The sequence below is a fragment of the Leucoraja erinacea genome, chromosome 15, assembly GCF_028641065.1.
Source record: "Leucoraja erinacea ecotype New England chromosome 15, Leri_hhj_1, whole genome shotgun sequence".
NCBI lineage: Eukaryota > Metazoa > Chordata > Chondrichthyes > Rajiformes > Rajidae > Leucoraja > Leucoraja erinaceus.
In genome coordinates, this window is record NC_073391.1 from 11,780,114 (window position 1) to 11,803,348 (window position 23,235).

Below are 23,235 nucleotides of genomic sequence, written 5' to 3' on the forward strand. Positions count from 1 at the left end.
ACTAGAATTGTCCTACTGGGTAAATCATAGTGTTAAGAGTATGAATGGAGAGAAATTTTTAAATGGATGTCGAAGAAAACATAATCATCATCATCATCGGCGGTCACTCTAAATGAGTATGACTGTCCTCTCATGGAGGATTCCTGCGCGTGACTTTGTTTAATATGGGGAGGCTGGTGCACAGACAGCCACCACATGGTCCTTGACAGATCTGGGTCAGGATCCAGAGGCATGGAGTCCGGGGACTCTTTTCTGCTGCAGCCTTCACTCGCCTTCCCAGCCGTTGTGACGCTCCACTAAAGTCAGCCATCGTCCTCCGCCTGTTCCACTGTTGAGGTCTTGGTTGGATTGCTCTTTGTCAGAGACCTCCCCCAACTTGAGGTACCCAAGGAAAGGCATCTGAAAATAACAAAGGTACTGAACTGTGCCAACGGATGACATTTGAGTATTAATTTGAGGAGGTAATTTGTGCTTTAAGAATGGGCCCAGGGCATGTAGATTGGAAAAAAAATGTTTTCAGAGTAACAGTAATGATGAGTCAAAGGATATTTAGGGAAGAGATAGCAAAATATAACAGATGCTGAAATGGAAATAAAAATAGAAAATATTGCAAGTACACAGCAGCTTGGCCGGCACTTCAAGTGAGAAAGATGCTACGCCCAATGACTCAAAGGCAGGAACAGCGTTTGGAAATGAAAGTTAAATTAAAGTAGCAAAATTCAGCTAATGAACAGAAATAAGAGGGAACAGATAAGGTTAATGTGAAGAATGTTTAAAGAATAGATTAAAGGAAAAGATTATCAGCCATCAGGAGGATGAAGGCTAAGAAAATGTATAAACATTAAGTGAAAGTTAGAGTGAGGGGAGATAAGGGCCTCAAAAGGAAACATTCACATGGAGACATGGCTGTAGTTTTAAATGAGTACTTTACATCTGTCTTCCCGAAGGAAGCAGACATTGTGACGTTATAGTAAATGTAAATAGGGTAGATATTGATGGAATAACAATATGTAGAAAATACATCCAAAAATGAATAGCCTTACAAACGTTGATGTCACCAGTCCAGATGGAATACATCAGTGTGGACATAGCAGAGGATTTGCTCACTGTATCTCACTCCTCTTCTGATTCAGAGTTGTGTTGGAGGATTTCTAGTGTTGTTCTCCTAGTCAAGAACGGGGAGAGGAAGGAAACTACAGACTGGTGAGCATAATGCTTGTGTTTCCTTAATACCTAATTCAGAAAGGATAGTGTTTACTCAAGACTATTATCGTGGACAAAATAAACTTGAATTTACAAAGGCATGGGTAATGAAGGAAGATCAGCCTGGATTTGCTCAGGAAACCATGACTGACTAATGATTTAATTATTTGATGTAACAGAAGCTTGATCAGGGTAGTCTCAGAGATGTTGCATAGATAGACTTCTGGGAGGCAGTTATCAACACATCACAAAGGAGGCTTATTAAGATAATTGGAAGGAAGCTCATGGAAGTAAGGGAAGTTGGCAGCGTTGCTGGAAAATTGACTCTAGGGCAGGAAGCAAAGAATGGCCATAAACGGATGTTTCTTAGTCAGGTAGAAGGTTTGCAGTGCTTTTCCCGGAGGATCCTTTTGAGTCTATTAACCTTTGCAATTTTTATAAACAACATGCATTTGGTTCAGGGAATAGCATTATAATGCTGGCAGATGATACAAAACTGGGTAAAGCGAACAAGATTGAAACAATTAGCCGCAGGCTTCAAGGTGACATAACAAGGCTGGTTGAATGGGAGGAAGCATGGCAGATGTGGATTAATGAGATGTGTGGTGAGTTATTTTGTGAACATTATACAAGGAAGATGTAGGATTAGAAATCCCATTGCATTTCACTAAAAGTCAGTTCATAAAGGAAGATGTCTAGGAGAGGGTATTAAGGAAGGAAAGCGAAAGGAAAGGAAAAGGCAATAAACCAGGGCAATGAAACATGGTTAATGATAATCAAAGTGTATTGGGAAGGGAGAGAATAAGACTGAACCACCAAATTAAATGACAGTAAGGAAAATTGATAAGATAAAATTAATGACAAAATAACAAGAAATGGTGAACACGGCCACGTTAGGTTAGTTCAGTATAAGGATTTATTGGGGCAGTGAAAATGGAAAGAAACAAGTACATTTGGTTTCCCATGCATGCATATGGCTGCTCAGAGTGCAGTACATTAGGTTGGCGAATTACAGGTATTGATAGCTATGTAATAATGTGATGTGGTGATTTGAAAAGTGGAAAGGGCCTGTCCCACGAACATGCGACCTGCATGCGGCAAGCGCAAACAAACCGGAAGCGGGGGCCGCGCGTAGACCGAGTGAGTGACGTGAAGTTCGAGCGAAGTCCGTGCGTGACGTACGGTGTCAAGACGCTGCGTTCGGCGTCGAGACGCTGCGCACGCCTGTCAAGGCGGTGCGTACAGCGTTGAAGTGGCTGCGAGCCGGCAGGCCGTCGCTGCGCGGAATTTTTGAACACGGTCAGTTTTTCGGAGCCCCGCGCGATGTCGGGACCAGCTCCGCACAACTCCATATGGCTCCGGCGATCGAAGTGGGACCGGCCCCACGAGGCCGTACGGCTCAAGCGACCACATTAGGTTGCGCTTGCCGCATGCAGTCGCATGCTCATGAGACAGGCCCTGAAGGCTGTGGACTAAATATTCCTGGACACAGTGCATTCAGGAAGGATAGAGCAGTAAAGAAAGAGGGGTAGCAGCATTAATAAAGAGAATAATATAGTATTGGAGATGATATCCAGCGGGATCGAATCAGAATCCCTTTGATTAGGGCCATAGGTCAGCAAGTGGGATAGATGTAGAGGAGTAAATATTCAAGGAAATTACAAAAATGTACAATTAATGTGAGGACCTTAATGCATTCTGGAATGGCAGAGAGGGTGAAGATTTTCACAAAAGTGCCAGAGATAATTTTCCTCAGCAGTTTGTTTCTAATCCAATGATGAATGAAGAATTGCTAGATCCGATTCAAGGGGATGACATGGATCAAGTGCAATAAAGTAAAGTAATATTTAGGAGTATTAAGAACGGAATCAAAGGGTATGGGGAGAAAGCAGGAACAGGGTACTGATTTTGGATGATCAGCCATGATAAATATTCTGTATGTATATTGAATGGCGGTGCTGGCCCGAAGGGCTGAATGGCCTACCCCTGCACCTATTTTCTATGTTTCTGTGTTTTTAAGTTTGGCAAAGGGAGATGGAACAATCCAAAGTAAGAATAATTAATTAAAAAAAAAGAATGAGATGGGATGAGAGTGGATATCGCCCAGGTGAATTTGAAATAGATGTTAGACACAAAATGCTGGAGTAACTCAGCGGAACAGGCCGCATCTCTGGAGAGAAAGAAAGGGTGCCGTTTCAGAGACCCAGTCTAAAGAAGGGTCTCGACCTGAAACGTCACCCATTCCTTCTTTCCAGAGATGCTGCCGGTCCCGCTGATTTACTCCAGTATTTTGTGTCCATCTTCAGTGTAAAGCAGCATCTGCAGTTTCTTGCCCAACAATGAAACAAATGTTGATGAGAAACTGCAGCAAAACAATGGATGACCTCCAAGAAGGAAGTACAAGGGTAAAATTGAGGTACGTTCCCATTTGGAGCAATGAAGGAGCAAATGCAGAGCACTGAATGATGGAGGAGATGCAGGGGAAGGTTGAAGGCTGCTTATGACTAAACACTAAAATAAGGAAGGCAAAAAGAGAGTTTGAGAGAAGCTGCCAATATAAACAACAATCCGCAAATATTCTATAGGCATGGAAATAGTAAAAGGGTAGTACATGAAGGAATAGGGCCCATTAAGGACAAATATGGGAACATTAGGGTGGCATGGTGGCTCAGAGGTAGAGTTGCAGCCTTACAGCGCCAGAGGCCCGGGTTTGATCCTGACTATGGGCGCTTGTCTGTACGGAGTTTGTACGTTCTCCCCGTGACTGCGTGGGTTTTCCACGGGTGCACCAGTTTACATCCACACTCCAAAGATGTACAAGTTTGTAGTTTTATTGACTTGGGTAAAAATTGTAAATTGTCCCTAGTGTGTAGGATAGTGCTAGTGAACGTGGATTGCTGGTCGGCATGGACTAGGTGAGCCGAAGGGCCTATTTACAAGCTGTATCTCTAAACAAAACTAAACTAAACTACCAAATGGATGCTGAGAGTACTATTCAAGTACCAAATAAACTGGTCCTCACCAGGAAATTGATTGCTTTCAAAGTAATACTGGAAGAGGAAATAGTTTAGATAAGGAAAAAAATCATAACCTGGAGGTATTAGTAAGGTTGACCTAACTTAAAGTAGAGAGGTAATCTGGATCACATTCTGAGAGAAGTACAGGAGGGAATTAAAGTGACTCTGACCATAACATAGGAACATAGAAAAATAGGTGCAGGAGTAGGTCATTCGCACCTTTGAGCCAGCACCGCCATTCAATATGATGATGGCTGATCATCTAAAATCAGTACCCTGTTCCTGCTATTTCCCCATATCCCTTGATTCCTTTAGCCCTAAGAGCTAAAACTAACTCTCTCTTGAAAAACTTACCAATGATATTTGAATGCAAGGGCCGTGCCAGAGGACGAGAGAACAGGAAATGTTCCTCCCCTGTTAAAAAAATAAAGTGAGTCAGGATTAGCCCAGAATTTGGAGACAAGTCTGTTTAATCGTTATGGTGGAAAGTAGTTAGAAATGTAGGATGAATAATCATTTGGAGGATACTGGAATAATTAAGCAAGTCAGCATGGGCATGCAATGTTTCACCAAGTTGGTGGAATTTATGATGAGGTACTAGGTAGAGCTAGTGAACAGAGTGCAGTCCATGTGGTGTATGTACTACTAGGTAGTTTGTGATAGGATATCATGGTATTGAACTGGCAGCCAGCATTATGCATCATTGATCCAGATACTTGTATTTGAAATCCATCATGGTGCTGAGGGAATTTAAATTCAAGTAATTAAATAAATCTACAAATAACAGTGACCATGAAACATAGAAACATAGAAATTAGGTGCAGGAGTAGGCCATTCGGCCCTTCGAGCCTGCACCGCCATTCAATATGATCATGGCTGATCATCCAATTCAGTATCCTGTACCTGCCTTCTCTCCATACCCTCTGATCAATTTAGCCACAAGGGCCACATCTAACTCCCTCTTAAATATAGCCAATGAACTGGCCTCAACTACCCTCTGTGGCAGAGAGTTCCAGAGATTCACCACTCTCTCTGTGACATTTTTTTTTTTTCTCATCTCGGTTTTAAAGGATTTCCCCCTTATCCTTAAGCTGTGACCCCTTGTCCTGGACTTCCCCAACATCGGGAACAATCTTCTTGCATCTAGCCTGTCCAACCCCTTAAGAATTTTGTAAGTTTCTATAAGATCCCCTCTCAATCTCCTAAATTCTAGAGAGTATAAACCAAGTTTATCCAGTCTTTCTTCATAGGACAGTCCTGACATCCCAGGAATCAGTCTGGTGAACCATCTCTGCACTCCCTCTATGGCAAGAATGTCCTTCCTCAGATTTGGAGACCAAAACTGTACGCAATACTCCAGGTGTGGTCTCACCAAGACCCTGTACAACTGCAGTAGAACCTCCCTGCTCCTATACTCAAATACTTTTGCTATGAAAGCTAACATACCATTCGCTTTCTTCACTGCCTGCTGCACCTGCATGCCTACTTTCAATGACTGGTGTACCATGACACCCAGGTCTCGCTGCATCTCCCCTTTTTCTAATCGGCCACCATTTAGATAATAGCCTGCTTTCCTGTTTTTGCCACCAAAATGGATAACCTCACATTTATCCACATTATACTGCACCTGCCAAACATTTGCCCACTCACCCAGCCTATCCAAGCATTGCCAGTGATTTCCACATCCAGTGAATAAATAAATAAGGAAATACTTCATGGGGACCTACCTGTCCAATGAGAGCACACAATTGTCATGAATACCTACTTGGTTCAGAAAAATAAATCTACCATCCTTGCCTCGATGTGACATCAGACCCACTAACTTGCCTCCGCAGTTTGGGGTGTCACAGTGGCGCAGTGGGAGAGTTGCTGCCTTACACGCTTACAGTGCCAGAGACACAGGTTCGATCCCGACCACGGGTGCTGTCTGTATGGAGTTTGTACGTTCTCCCCGTGATCTGCGTGGGTTTTCTCCGAGATCTTTGGTTTTCTCCCACGCTCCAAAGAAGTACAGGTTTAATTGGCTTGATCAACATGTAAAATTGTCCAAGTAGGCGATATGCGGAGTACTGCCCTGCCGGCTACAAAATTTAGAAGGTTCAGAAGGTTCAGATGTTATCTGTACATTCTCCACGTGATCTTGTGGGTTTTCTCTGAGATCTTTGGGTTTTTTTTCCTCCCACACTCGAAAGAGGTTAATTGGCTTGGTATAAATGTAAATTGTCCTTAGTTTGTGTAGGATAGTGTTAACCTGCGGCGATCGCTGATCAGTGCGGACTGGGTGGGCCAAAGGACCTGTTTCCACGCTGTATCTCCAAACTAAACTAAACTAAAATAAACCTTCCATCCTTGCTCCTGTTCCTCCTCAGTTCAGAACTGACTGTGGATGGACAATAAGTAGAAGCATTGCCAGTGATTTCCACATCCAGTGAATCAATAAATAAGGAAAAACTTCATGGGGACCTACCTGTCCAAGTCGAGAACAGAGAGACCAGCAATGGGAACTTAACTCAAGCAGGTCTTCTTTAACTAAACTAGACACCTCTTAGGCTTTCCTTGAGTCTCCAACTTATTTTACCAATCATGTCAGCCCCAATCCCGATCAAAGCCCGACAACTTGAATTAAGATTTATACGGGAGGTCTTAATGGTTGTTCAAGTATATGGCCTGTCATTGATTTTGGTTCAAATATAGAAACAAATTATACACCCAGTATTTCCTGCCCAAGTCTGCATTTACCTTCCAGGAGAACTTTCCAAGGAGAGCTGGCTTCACTCTTGGCGAAGACCTTTGCAAGAATAATAACTAGCATTCCATAGCTGAGCCAGAGCAAGCCCTGCCCACAGAAATGCTGAACCAACTTTTAACTAGGCCATGCTGCCCAGCTAATCAACCATCAGAACTGGCAAACATCCAGAATATTAAAAATTAATTAAGCAATTAAAAAAGTCTGCTAGAGGAACTCAACAGGTCAGGCAATATGTGTAGAGGGATTTGACAGACCATATTTAAGTTTGGGACCTTTCTTCTAATTGAAGAAGGATCCTGACCACTATGGTGGAGGGCACACGGACTGCTTGCTTCATGCCCGGTTTGGTCATTTGAAATGAAAAACGATGCACAATATATTAGAGCTGCGCAGACCATGACAAATACTGACCTCCCCATCATCAAAGAGGTCTATAGGAGGTACTACCTCAAAAAGGCAGCTAATATCATCAAAGACCCACACCATCCTGTCCATGCTCTCATCTCACTGCTACCACCATGAACAACATGCAGGAGCTGAAGTATTGTGACTTCCACGTTCAGGAACAGCTTCTTTCCAGCATCCATCAGGCTCTTAAACCACACTCCACAAGCCGAATCACTACCCTACCTCATCTGTGGACCATTTTTGGTTGGTGTACCTACTTCAGTTCTGTACTATTATGGTCTGGATATCTAGTGTTTCTGATTATTAATTAATTGTATTATTGCTTTATATACAGTTATTTGTTCTGTATTGTGTTCTGTATTGTATTAAATTACAAATTTCAAAAACAATGGAAAGCATTTAAACAAACATATTTAATTAAACCTCCTGAACCGTATATTTCTCCCTTGCAGCTGTTCCTCTTCATTTGGGTGAATGCGGTAACTGACTTTGTGGCAGGTCTAGACACATGGAACTGCTATATTTAAAAAAAGACACACAGTGCAGGATAACTCAATGGACCAGGCAGCATCTGTGGAGAACATGGATAGGCAATGTCTCAGGTCGTGACCCCTCTTCAGACGTTCAGACTGAAGAAGGGTCCTGATCTGAAATGTTCTCCAGAAATGCTGCCTGACCCGCTGAGTTGATCCAGCACTTAGTGTCTTTTTTGTACCCTAATGTGGTTTCAGTGCACACATTTTCCCAGTGCTTGTGCCGGGAAACTACAGGATGTTCGAATTCTTCACTGGACTTTATGAGCCTAATGGGGGAGTAGTTAACAAAACCCAGGCAAACAACTATCAAGAATTTTAGGAATTCCATATGCATGCGTACTTATGTAGGAATCACAAGCTTCTTGATAACGAAGTAAGGAAATGTCACCAGTTCCAGACAAAGCAGCTGCCATTTCTCAGGAAAATCTGGCCCAAAAATGTAAATAATTCCCAAATAATCAGGATCACAATTGCAAAAAAAAAAGACTCAGACATGATGAAAGCTCAACAGTGGCAGTGCACTCTGAGGCATGTTGTAAATGGGGGGGGGGGTTACAATGGAGCAAGACGGATTAGAGAATTGCAGGCATGGAAATCCTCTCAAAGGTTCATCTTATTAGGAAGTACTGGTTTAAAACTGTACACAAAAGTGTACAAGTTATTATTGAAACTTGGTAAGTTCGTAAATGAAAAAGGAAATCAATGTAGATGGTGGAGAGGCTAATATTGATTTTGATATTTTTATCTATTGGATTGAACATTTTTGCATTTAAAGAGGAAACAACGAGAACATCTATGAAAATGATGATTTTGTTTGATATTATTCCACGCACGAACTGGTCTTAATCACCAGTGGTATTATTATAGTTTGGTGCAAATTATAATCTGGATTCAGCAGTTGTTTATCAAATGAAGTACTTGGACAAGCCAAATAAAGCTGATGGATGATCATCAACATGAAGTGTTCATTTTATCAGGTTCATATTATGTAATCAACTGAGTAACATAGAAAAAAACCATAGAAAATAGGTGCAGGAGTAGGCCATTCGGCCCTTCTAGCCTGCATCGCCATTCAATATGATCATGGCTGATCATCCAACTCAGTATCCTGTACCTGCCTTCTCTCCATACCCCCTGATCCCTTTAGTCACAAGAGCCACATATAACTCCCTCTTAAATATAGCCAATCAACTGGCCTCAACTACCTTCTGTGGCAGAGAATTCCACAGATTCACCACTCTTTGTGTGAAAAATGTTCTTCAGTATTTCCTGAATACTGTATCTTCAGTATTTCCTGTTCTTATTCCATGTAACACATTATTATTTTAACATGATCATGGACCATTGCCAAGAGGATAACATTGTTATATATCTCTATATGGTAAATTCAGTGAATGACCTGGTATTGCATTAAGAATGGAAGTTGATGCTGGATCTATAGCTGGTTCAAGTTTCCAATAAGGTTAGCTTCCTGTTAACCATGGGATAGCTTCAGAATGATCAGGATTGGGATTTCTTAGTATTTTGTTTCTAATCCAGTCTTACTCTTTCAGGTTTGTTGTTAGTTAATGAAGTAAAATGTTTATTGGATGTCAGAGGATAACAGTTTTTCTTATGAGTGAGTACATTGCAGGTTCAAGTACCACTCCTGACATCATTGAAAATACCTCAGGCACAAATGTGCACAGTAGCACAGTAGAGTCGCTGCCTTACAACTCCAGAGACCCGGCTTCGACCCGACCATGTGTGCTTCTGTATGGAGTTTGTACATTCTGCCCGTGACCTGGGTGGGCTTTCTCCGGGATTTCCAGTTTCCTACCACACTCCAAAGACGTACAGGTTTTTAGGCTAGTTGGTTTGGTATAATTGTAAATTGTCCGTAGTGTGTGCAGGGATTGCTGGTCGGTGCGGACTCGGTGGGCCAAAGGGCCAATGTCCGCGCTATATCTCTAAAATAAACTAAGGAGCAGCTGCATGGTTGGAGGTGCGCTCCATAACACGAGACAATGAAATCAAGGCTTTGTGTCTGCTAAATATTAAGGCTAATCTGGAACCATAGTGATCGTCCAGAACAATTTATGGATTAATGCGAGTGATTTAGCAAATTCTCTCACCTCATAAGGTGGCAACATTCACAGCAGACAATTCCCCCAGTGCTTTCACCAATATTTATTCTCCATCTACCGCCACCAAAACAGATTATATGGTCATTGTCCCACTGCTGCCTTGAGATCTTACTGTGTGAAAATTGTCTGTAATGTTCCATGGACTATAGCAGCGACTACACTTCAAAACTCCCCATTGGATTGCAACCTTGTTGTGGTCGGGGAGCTTGTGTGTCTCAGTGACCCCTAGAGCTATGCCAGCGGGAGATTCGTCTCCTGTTAGGGTCTCCCATGCTGGACAGGTCGAAGGGTAGAGGCGAGACGATGAGCGATCCACTGGTCCTCCAGGTTGGAGGTTGAGCACAGGATTAACAACCCTGTCTCGTAAAACAAATATGTTACGGAAACAGTAACTGAACGAATCAACAAGGAGTGGAGGACCTCCGTTGCTGCCCTACATGCCTGGAGGCATAATAGGCTGTAAGTAAGTAAGTAAGTAACACTTCAAAAGTATTACACTTTAAAATTGCTGGAAAGCACATTGCAATATTCTGTGGTCATGAGAAGAACTATATTAATGTGAACTACTTATCTATCAAAATAGATCTGAAATGGAGTTTGGAAACCAAGATGAATCCCATCCTCACTAACTTTGTTTGCAAGTGGATGTACAAATTGCTAACACTCTAATATTCTTGTTATTTTGTCAATTATTTCTGTCTCTCTGTCTCATATTAATTTCATAATCAGCACCAACTCCTTGTCATGTGCAGCTCGTAATCTTTTGCATATATACCGCAAGCCCCAGTAATGGACACTGAAGTGTCTGCCATCCACTGTGGGGGGTTTGTGCATTTTGATTCCACGGTATGTTTGCACCATAAACCATAGACTGAGCTCAAGTTGCCCCATGCACCAAGATGAAACATGCATTAGGCTCGTTGCCTAGGCAAATCAGGACTGGAACAGCTTTTATTTCAGGCTTTCCAAAGAAATTGGTTTTGAGCCTCACCGCAATAAAAAAAAAAGAAACAAGTGACCGATCTACCATCTGACGGGTTAGATGCTTCGTTGCATTAATGGGGCACACTCGGACCAGGCCAGACATTCTGCCCACACATCCTTATATGGTCTCAAAAGAGCTCTTGCTAGTGGAGAGTTGGTGAGGATTTCATCAAGGACCCCAGAAACCTCCCAGACAAATGTAATCAATTCTGGAGGGGGTCAATTACTTCTGTTCTGCTAGCAAATGGCTCCCTTTGCAGCATAAGATTTAAAAAAAAAATATTCCTCCATCTTCAGTTCAAGAAGGACTGTAGGATCTCACTAGTCAGCAGCTAGGGGCTGCTTCAAAATACAGCAATAGTTCATAGCCATAACTCTTCACCATCAGCTGTAGATTTCTCTTTTCAGCAATAGTTATTTCTGCAGTGCTGTGTTGTCTTGCAGCATTGTTACCCATAGTGTGTAGCACGTTGATTAGATAGTTTTCTGTTGCTATGGTAGAGACTGGAGGGGGCAGCCTGGCGCATCAGCTTTTAATGAGTCTCATGGTAGTGATTTTCATAATTGGTGTAGAAGTATTGCAGTGTGGTGAAAAAAAATCATATCCAATGAGTGTTATGCAGCTGGTGAAAAGATCAAAACTTTTATATAAAAGGGAATACTACTTGATTTTAACAATGCTTTAATGAATGCAGATAAGTCACAAGAATTTATTGAAAATAGACATTGATTAACCCCAAAATGAAAGAAATATTATATGAAAGAATTTGTAATCTTTTATCACATTTCCTTTAGCTGTGCTTGTTATTTATACTGTAGATTTTTTTTTAAATGACGTTAATCTTAGTGATGTGCTCTCTCCCATTTATTCTGATTATGATCTTCTGAGGAACCAGATTTCATCTAGGCTTCGTAACTCCTGCTGTGTAAATATCGAAAAATATAACTTTTCTACAGTTGTTACAGCTTTTCTAATTGGGTTACATTGATAAGCAATGTTGCTATCATATTAGGATGAGAATTATATTTCTTTCAATTCAATTTAGCATTTTTACCAAAAGATTTACCAGTGTTTGTGCTTAAATGTGGGAGCTGAAAACCACGAGGTGAACAACTTCAGGGTTACATCATCAATGCCCTAAGTTGCCATTTTAATTGTTAATGTATCTAAGGACAAGACAGAAGAGTCATACATAAAGGCAGCTTAATCTTGTTTATATTTAAATCATTATACACCACATCTGCCCAGCTGTTTTATATTGGAAATGTCTATGGAAAGTCTACAATCTATTAGACACTAATAGATCTTCCATCCCTTTGTTTTTACTGAGTTGGAAGGTGCTGTTTTAGGATTGCGCCGATATCCAAGAAATGAAAAACATATTTTGATGTAACGCACCTGATCTCCTGGCCTGTTGTGCACAGCTAGACTAAGGCATGGTTGATTTGTTCAGATGCTCACCTTCCCTGTCTCTTCCATGGCTCTGTTCATGTACTCCCTATGGAGAAGTGGTCTAAATAGGTTCATTAGAGACTAATCATTGTTGTTGTTGTTGGAAGTTTCTACAGATTGTCAGCTGTTTGGTTCCTCCCCTTATTATCTCAACAACTTCACCAGGTTATTTCAAGGTCAGAAAACAGCAGGAAAAATAACTTGCTTTCATCATCTTTTTGCTCGTTCTTTTTTTGTTTTACGGATTGTGCATTTGTGATTTGTTGTTTAAGTGTGCAAAATGTGAAGCAAGAATCATCTTAATTTTGGAAGAGTGGATCTTAGAATCTCGCTTCGCTTTTGCATTCTCCCACCTCGCTTTTGCATTCTAAAGAAAGGTTCAGACCCAAAACATCTCCTATTCCTTTTCACAGAGTGGCTGCCTGACTCGCTGAGTTACAGCAGTCTATCTTCGGTATAAACCAGTATCTACACTCTTCTTGATTTTGGTTGGATTTGAGTTGGTAAACAAAATAAAACAGGCTATTATTAGATTATTTCCTTATATCTATTGTTGCTGCAAAAAAATAAATAGTCCCTTTCTGAATTGATTTCACAAAAGGATCCAGTCTCTCACAAGACTCACCTGGAATCTTCCCTGCTTTTGATGCATGGACAGGGAGAATGTGGCTAATACTATCAATCTATTTCCTACTAAACCTTCATTCTAAATGGACATGGGATAATTACAAACATCCTGTAAGCATTGCAGGAAGTGAAATCTCTTCTCTTTCTGTGTGCCAAAGATGAATATCTATTGAGGCCAGTATGTCTACTGCTGTGAAAGGCGGGTATTATTTGACCTTTTTATGACACTGGTGGTCCAATTAGAACAAATTTCAGTCAGTGGCAATCTATGACGTTAATGCATTGAATTTCCCACTCAAAGTATTTTCAGTCATTTGTTGTGTCGAGCAGGACATGAAAGTAGTGGACCAGGTATCAGAGGACATACATTTTCCTTATGTACTAATAATCATTTAGAAAGGTCCACTGCCCAAACCAATCTCATTTCAGTGAGAGGTTTTCTCATTCCCAGTGCCTGATGATTTTGAGGTTAGGAAAATATCTGATGCTCCAGAATTCAACTCCATTAGGGCCACTTCTGTATAGAAATTGAATTGCACTTATTTTACAGTGTAATTCACATATCACTGTACCTTAATTGGTACACGAGACAATAAAATACCTTTGAAACCATTGAAACCTTTGAACGCAGTGATGATTTGTGCTAATGCTAAACCAGATCTAGGGCAAACAAAAACTCATGAATTGGTCAAAAAGACATTTAAGACAACAGTGAGATTAATTCAATGCACAGAAATAGTGTAGTGACTAGTACGACTAGTGTAGCTGGGACATGTTGGCCGGTGTGGGCAAATTGGGCCACAAAGTTTCCACGCTGTGTGACTATGACTCTATATGAGCATTAAAGTGAGATCTGTGTGGTTTTAGATGGGATCACTCCACACACATTGCTGGCATACTTCCCATATCGGCCACATTTCCCATGCACCGTAACATCGTCAAGGAGGAAAGAAGTGTTGCGGAGGAGGTGCTTCAAGTCCCTAGATTTTGTTAGAGACAGAAACCGTGGCAAATGAGACACCAGGAGTTCTTGCGTGCTTGAGGACGGAGGATACAGGAGACATGCCACAGTTAAAGAGCATGACAGGAGATGGCTGAAGTAATCCCTTCCAGAAATGAGATGGTGAATATTGCTGAAAGAGGTTTTATAATCTTTTTCTATTACAAATCTCAAATTTGATAAACAAATAGAAAACATAGCCCCCCATTTCAGGGCACCATAATGTTTGGGACACAGCAATGTCATGAAAATAGTCATGTTTAGTATTTTGTTGCATATCCTTTGCATGCAATCACTGCTTGAAGTCTGTGATTCATGGACATCACCAGTCGCTGGGTGTCTTCTCTGGTGATGCTCTGCCAGGTCTGTTTTGCAGCCACCTTTAGCTTATGTTTAAGAACGAACTGCAGATGCTGGAAAATTGAAGGTAGACAAAAGTGCTGGAGAAACTCAGCGGGTGCAGCAGCATCTATGGAGCGGAGGAAATAGGCAATGTTTTGCGCCAAAATCCTTCTTCAGACTGATGTAGGGTGGGGGGGGAAAGAAAGGAAGAGGTGGAGCCAGAGGGCTGAGGGAGAGCTGAGGAGACAGTGAGGGCTACCTGAAATTGGAGGTCAATGTTCATGCCGCTGGGGTATAAACTGCCCGAGCGAAATATGAGGTGCTGCTCCTCCGATTTCCGGTGGTCCTCACTCTGGCCATGGAGGAGGCCCAGGACAGAACGGTCAGATTCGGATGCTTGTTTTTGGGGCTAGTCCCCTTCAGTTTTCTCTTCAGCATATAAAAGGCATGCTCAATGGGGTTTAGATCAGGTGATTGACGACCACTCAAGAATTGACGATGTTTTAGCTTTGAAAAACTCCTATGTTGCTTTAGCAGTATGTTTGGAATCATTGCATTGCTGTAGAATGAACTGCCAGCCAATGAGTTTTGAGGCATTTGTTTGAACTTGAGCAGATAAGATGTGTCTGTACACTTCAGAATTCATTATGCTACTACCATCAGCAGTTGTATCATCAATGAAGATAAGTGAGCCAGTATCTTCAGCAGCCATACATGCCCAGGCCATAACACCCCCACCACCGTGTTTCACAGATGAGGTGGTATGCTTTGGATCTTGGGCAGTTCCTTCGCACCTTCATACTTTGCTCTTGGCATCACTCTGATATAAGTTTATCTTCGTCTCATCTGTCCACAAGACCTTTTTCCAGAACTGTGGTTGCTCTTTTAAGTACTTCTTGGCAAACTGAAACCTGGCCATCCTATTTTTGTGGCTAACCAGTGGTTTGTATCTTGCAGTGTAGCCTCTGTATTTCTGTTCATGAAGTCTTCTGCGGAAAGTGGTCATTGACAAATCCACACCTGACTCCTGAAGAGTGTTTCCGATCTGTTGGACATGTGTTTGGGGATTTTTTCTTTATTATAGAGAGAATTCTTCTGTCATCAGCTGTGGAGGTCTTCCTTGGCCTGCCAGTCCATTGTGATTAGTAAGCACCAGTGCTCTCTTTCTTCTTAATTATGTTCCAAAGAGTTGATTTTGGTAAGCTTAAGGTTTGGCTGATGTCTCTGATAGTTCTATTCTTGTTTCTCAGTCTCACAATGGCTTCTTTGACTTTCATTGGCACAACTTTGTTCCTCATGTTGATAAACAGCAATAAAAGTTTCCAAAGGTGATTGAAAGACTGGAGGAAAGACCAGGTGCTCAGAGCTCTCTTATACCTGCAGGCAATTAAAACACACCTGAGCAATTACAAACTCCTGTGAAGCCATGTGTCCCAAACATTATGGTGCCCTGAAATGATGGCACCATATTTGTATAAACACAGCTGTAATTTCTACATGATGAAACCAAAATGTATAAAAATTGCTTTTTAATAAAATCTGACAATGTGCACTTTATGTGCATTTTTGCAATTTTTAAATTTTAAATTGTTAATTATTGGTCTTTTTAAGTATTTATTGCCCTCAGGTAGTGTCCACAGTGTATTCTATGTATTTTCTGTCTGTGTTAGTTTTGCATCTGTGGGTTTGTTGGTTGGGGGCTTCTGGACATCTGAATTTCCCTGAGGAGATCAATAAAGTATTTATTATTATTATTATTATTATTATTATTATTATTATTATTATTATTATTATTATTTTTATTATTTAACCACATGTGATTATTTACATTACAAATCCAAATTGCGGAGTACAGAGGCAAATAAATAAATGATGGGTCTTTGTCCCAAATATTATGGTGGGCACTGTAAACTCTCCGCTTAATAAGAAGGTTCATTCCAAAGAGAAGCATGAAGAGAGAAGTGTGAGAACATTTGTGATTCTGGGCCATTCAGCTAAGTCAGGTGGGGGTCTGAAGACTGAAACCATGTCAGTGTACCAACAGGTCACTGTATCATTTAAGATAGGCACAATATGCTGGAGTAACTCAGCGGAACAGGCAGCATCATTGGAACGAAGGAATGGGCGATGTTTCAGGTCAAGACCCTTCTATCAATGTCTACTCAGTCCATTGAGAGTTTGGCTGGAGTGCAGGTTCTGATCATTAATATTACCCTTTTAGGGGGTATCGGTATGCAGCAGACTGTAACTGGACCACTTCAGACAAGAACTTCTCATATGTCATCAAGACATATTAAAAGTTAATCACAACATTCTTGTAATGGATTCTAATTCAGGGCAAATGACACATATAATTTTTGCTGAGATCAACCATTTTGAAGGGGCAACTGCTGCCATTGAAGCTTTCTCTGCCATGTCATGAAAAACTGCAAGCAACATGCATATCATGTGAACATGCTTAAGGGAAGCCTTGAACATGGCCAGTCATTGTAATGTTGTTTTCCTATTAATAATTATTATCTAACTGAGATGGGCCAGATCAACTGAGGATATTGTCTTACAATAATTGATATAAGGACAGGGTGGGTTTTAGTCAGAGAGTGGGTATGAGTCTGGAACTCAGACTCAAACTCCAAAACTTACTGGAAGAGTGTTATATTTACAAGAAAATTGATGTGCACAGGAAGAATGGTGATCTGTAGAAATCTAATCTAATGCTGGAAGGTGGGATTCAGCTGGAGAAATCTTTGTGAACTGACACAGTCGCAATGGGCCAAATGGCCTCCCGCTGCATCATGACTTTTCTGGGATTCTGTTGTCAAATATTCAGACTCGTGACTTAACTGTCATGTTGTTGTGACAGTACAGGCTTTACATTTCATTATCAATACAATTCTATGATTCTTATGTGTAGGAAGGAACTGCAGATGCTGGTTTAAACCAAAGATAGGCACAAAAAGCTGGAGTAATTCAGCGGGACAGGCAGCATCTCTGGAGAGAAGGAATGGGTGACGTTTCGGTTCAAGACCCTTCTTCAGCGCCGAAACGTCATCCATTCTTTCTCTCCAGAGAAGCTGCCTGTCCCACTGAGTTACCCCAGATATTTGTGTCTGTCTATAATTTGTATCTTTTGCTTGTATTGATCCTAGAGTATTTATTTTTGCCACCTCTGATGCAAGAACTATGAGGGGGGATTTCAGAGATTAGATGAAATGTTGAATCAACCTACCAACTTTTTAGGAAATCCCCCGTGCATTGGGATTTGGAAGCAACAGAACAAGGTGAGTGAACTTTAGTGGGAAAGGAAAGTGTGAAGTTCCATTCATTATATCCCCTTGTTATGTGATGGGTGAAATATACTGATTCTACAGTGAGACTTCATCTCATGTTGAAATAGTCAATTGATTCTCCAGCTTTAAATGAACCTCATTACAAGGTGGTACGGTGGCACAGCGTTAGAATTGGTGCCTTACAGTGCTTACAGCACCAGAGACTCGGGTTAGATCCCGACTAAGGGTGCTGTCTGTACAGAGTTTGGTCATTCTCCCCGTGATCGCGTGGGTTTTCTCCGAGATCTTCAGTTTCCTCGCACACTCCAAAGACATGCAGGTTTGTAGGTTAATGCGCTTGGTATAAAATGTAAATTATCCCCAGTGTGTGTAGGATAGTGTCAATGTGCGGGGATCGCTGGTCAGTGTGGACTCGGTGGGCTGAAAGGCCTGTTTCCGTGCTGTATCTCTAAACAAAACTAAACATGAATGATTTGTAATTGCCGATTGATAGTAGACTACATTGACTTGAAATGTTAACTCCACAAACCATCAATGACACAATGACCAATATTTTATGTGCATTTCTCTCTGTTGCCTGATCTAGTATGCTGACCAGTCATTGGCGAGGTGTAGATCAAAGGACTCACAATGTTGACCAATTGGATTCATATAGTGGAGCTAATCCGACCAAGGTGTATAACATGCAGAATTCATGGCTTTTTAGCAAGGTGTCATTTATCAGGAAATGCAGAGAATTTGTAGTAAGCCATTGACATTATAGGATCAATGAGTCTTTTGTTGAAGTTGAGCTACATAGCAGGATTTGAGGGGATTTAATACATCTTTTGGGCTTTCCTGGCTTATCAGCTGTTTAATCTACTGGTGTTAAAGTTTGTTAGTGTAGAAAGGGTCACTTGGTTTAGATTGTAGAATCTTATTTTGATATCTCCCTATGAAAATTGGCTATGTGTTAGGCAGTCCCTTATATATAGAATGCCTATACTCAGTGAGGACTTTATCCGGTAAAACCTATGAAAATGGATCAGAGGGAGATTTTTCAATGGTGCAGATGTGCATGAATAGAAGTCATTTAATGGGAACGTGGAGGGAAATAATAGGCTTGAGTCAGGAAACAGCTAGAAAACTCAGTCACCGAGTTTAGCCGACTCTCAGATCCATCAAAGTTTTAACATTTTTGAATGTCACCGGTATTCAGAAATGTTCAAAATCTATTGAAACAAATTGAAAATTTAAATAAGAATCACAAAGTAAAATATTTAAAATACATAAGAATGCATAAAAAATAAAACACTTTAAATTACATACAATTAATCCAAAACATAAATTAAGTAATAATTATCCAGAACGCTGGCAGCTGATCCTCGCATTGTTCCTGCAGACTGCCTAGTCTGGCACAGGTTCAACGATGTGATTCCCAAGGTAGGCTTTGACAAATTTCCACAACTGTGCCCTCCACCACATGTCCTCAAGAGGTGTCCAACCTCAGAGCAGAATTGGGAGATCGCAGACGAACATCGCGCGGGCAGCAAGATTGGAGCTTCCATATTCGTGAATCAGGGTGGCTCTTTTGTGAAGCAATGTCACCAGCTTTTCATCTCCAAATTTGGCTCCCCATTAAATGATGCGAGGGATTTCTGCTGATTCATGATATTTTCTGCCCTCACTACGAAGCTATAGGAAAGGTTTAGAGAGAGCCACAAGAGACTGCAGATGCTGGAATCTTGAGCAAAAACAAAATAAACTACTGGAGGAACTCATTGGTGAGGGGAATGAACAGATGATGTTTTGGGTCAGCGCCCATATGTCCATTTCGCTCACAGATGCTGAAAGGTTCAGAGAGATGGACATAATGCAGGCTGATGAGACTAGCTCAGATTGACATCTTGGTCAGCATGGGTAAGTTGGGCTGAAGGGCCTGTTTCCAACCTGTATACTTTATAATTATATGGCTCCAAATGAAATTAAACCACTGACTACTGGGCATGCGGAATTTTCACACATCAAGCAGCATACGTTAAAGTGGCAATAAGATGATTTCAATCATTTCAGAGCCATTTATGACAAATCACACAATTATTTTTCTTTCTCTGATACTTTGATCTTGTGCCAATCCTAGCAGTTTGAAACAACCTTCCTGCCATTAGCGAGTGGACTTCTTCTGTTTTGGATGAAAGAAGTCCGCCATGAAAGTTTTGTGTCCACTCATTGGTACGCTCTGCATGTGCAAAAAGAAACATGTAACCCTCAATTTGGAAGGCAACTAGTGCATTTAGAAGGTCACAGTTGGAAGTGATTACAGTTCTGAAACGTACGAGGCTTGACCAACCATAATGCTGGATGACTCGCCAAATGCTCTCCAGTCACAGTACGTTATGCTTTAGGTGGTAAAGGAAAATATGCCAACATGATCATTGGCATGACGCTGCACCTGCCAAGACACCACCCACCTTATGTACTGGCGCACCACACCTACCTGGCAATAGCTAAGGGGAAAAGATTTCACACATTTGGAGGTCAGGAGTGAGTCAGATGCCATCTGCTATAAGGGGACCTGCTGGCATGCTCCGCAGGTCTGGCACAGCCAGTGACAGAACTGCTTCAGTGTTATCTCCAGGCATGAAACCTTCCATTCAGCTTTGATCAGCACTGTTTAAGCCCCTGAGCTCTTCCTTGGCAAAGCTGTTGCTGGTTAGATTGAGGCCTTTTGGGATGGTTCTGAATGGTTCTAAAATTCTTGCAGCCTTGTCCAAATCTTTGAAATGTTATTTTAAGTTGCATGTACCTCCATCAGATTTGCACTTTCAATTCCTTTGCCTTTTCTTGGGAAGTTCGCAGCTTTACGATACTGGTGTCAAGGTGCTGACTGAGGAAATGTGAACGCTAATAGCTTATCTGCCATTCAGGTGGGTTTACTAGCACTTCTTCACCATTTAGACAGGGTTTACATGCGAGGGTAAAGCTGGCCGCAGCCCATTCCATTTGAAGAGTGATTTTCAGAGCTTAAGTCTTCATTGAAAATAGCAACAAATGTATATATAAAAAAAAAACAAGCAAAGGGAACTAGAGGTCCAGGTAACACCTCAGAATTAAATTGGAATTGTGGATGTTATTAACCTGCATCCATCACAACGTTGTTACAGACACAACACCCTTGGATTTTCTATCCATTATCATGGCTAGATTATGCGTGTAGCTGCTAAATGATAGGACATCCAATTGATCTTGAAGAAAGCTGCCCAGATAGACACAGATCTCTCACCTGACACAACCTGCTAAATGGATGTTCTTAATCAGCAGCCAGTCACAATTATGAATTCCCACAGATGACGCACCAAGAAAAGAGGTGTACAATTTTCAACCAAAGGTGGGAATTATGCCGTGGGAAATAGAAGGATGCATGACAGTGAATTTACGTAAATCGGGTGGGACCAGTGTCCGAGTAAATGTAATAACAATGATATGATACAATATGACAGAACTTTATTTATTCCAGGAGGGAAATTAATCTGCCAACAGTCATAAAACACAAGATACATGAAACATGAAATTAAAGTGGCGAGTGGAAAGGATTGGGGGTGTGCAGAGATTGGGGGGGGGGGGGGGGGGGGGGGGGGGGGGGGGGGGGGGGGAGGAGAGTGGAGGGTGGAGTCAGTCTATCCCACGACAGAAGAAGGAGGAGATGTACAGTTTGATAGTCACAGGGAAATAGGATCTCCTGTGGCGTTCTGTATTGCATCTTGGTGGAACCAGTCTGTTGCTGAAGGTACTCCTCAGGTTGACCAGTGTGTCATGGAGGGGGTGAGCTGTATTGTCCAGGATGCTCCACAGTTGAAGAGCATCCCACCTCCCATGAATCCAACTCCACCCCCAGGATGGAGCCAGCCTTCCTGATGGGCCTGTTAATCCTGTTGCCATCTGCAACCGTTGTAGGGCAAGTTACAGATGCAGTTAAACAATTGTTTAAGGTTGTAACTAACAACATTGATAAGGGGTAGGTATTAGACTTTTAGATGGTCTTTGATAAAACTGCACATGGGAGGTTTATGTAACTAAATTGGAGAATATTGGATTGAATGTAGTATATTGGCAAGATCAAGTACTGGTTAATGGATAAAAAAAAAACAGGGGGTGGGAATAAAGAGGTCATTTTTGTGTTGGAAACTTGAGATACACAAGTGAGTCGGGAGGTATGATTAATGGAAAGTGATATAGTCCATGAGTCAAGTCCCCATCCCTGAGGAAGAGTTGGTTGTAAAAGAAAGAATGCAACAAAGATTCTCCAAACTGATCTCAGATTTGTCTTCTGATGAGCCGTTCAGGTTGGAACTACAATTTCAAGCGTTTATAAGAATGAGAGGTGAACTCAGGAGCTTGAAGGAGTAGATACCAGGTTGAAGGTTTCAGAGGTTGGTCGGCTAGAAGCAGGGATTGTAGATTCAAAATAAGGAGTCGGCCAATCTGGGCGGAGATAAGGAAACATTTCTTCAGGCAGAGGTTTGTGAATCATATGAATTTTTAACTCATTTGCTTAGAATATTTAAGAGATTGATAGTTTTTTGAACATTAAGAGAATCAAAGGATATGGGATTAGTATCACAAAGTGGTACTGAAGTAAAAGATCAGCCATGATCTTTGAATGGTAGAAAAGGCCTGAATATTCTCACATTAATTTCCTGTGTTGTGTCCTTTTAGCTTGATCCATTTAGTTTATATTAAGATGCGTGTTTTTTTTACACCAATTTCTTATTTCATTATTTGTTGAAATTAAATGCCATTTGACACTTGGCAACCAACCTTCCAAACCCATCTGAATTGCTATCTCATTCCTTTGTCATTTTCAATTGCTTGCATTCCCTTTCACAATTTTCCATAATTCACAAGTTCAAACAGCTTATTTCTATTAGAATCATGTGTTGGGCACCGCTGCAGATCCAAGTGAGTTGGTCCAGGAGCAATCAGCGCTCTGGGAAACCATGTGGTTTGATCTCCCTTACATCCCCTACTCTATGCACAAGAGATAACGTCACTTGTTGCATTTCTGATATGGGAGTCATGTCAGACCAACTTGGCCGCTCCAGAAAGTGCCTGGTTTGAATTGTAAGAGTGACGTGAAATAGAGCATCATTGCATTTCATTTCAGGGAAAAGTCCACTTTCCATCATTAAGCACCAAAACAAACAGTCCCGTGCAATCCAACCTATACCTCTTGTCCGCTAGTACCTCTAAAACCTCTTGACACAAGGATAGACTTGAAAGGGTTATTTTCAAGGTGTGTGGATTATTGAAAATAATGTCCTCCTCGGGGTTTTTGTATGGGGTGGAAGGATTTCTTGCAGTTTTGCTGGAATTAGACTCTAAACATTTCCTTAATTTTGTTTGAAGAATTCGCAGCCATAATGGAAAGGGAGGGGGTGCCCAATGTTGCATCATTTACAGCAGAAGATTTTATTAATGTGTCATAGAGTCATACAGCACAGAAACACAACTCGTCCATGCC

General features: G+C 41.4%; 1 protein-coding gene across 2 annotated transcripts in view; it reads right to left on the reverse strand.

Annotated features, from left to right (window-relative positions):
* mgmt (O-6-methylguanine-DNA methyltransferase) overlaps positions 1-23,235 on the reverse strand; it is a 434,918-nt gene that overhangs the window by 16,229 nt on the left and 395,454 nt on the right. The window lies entirely within an intron of this gene.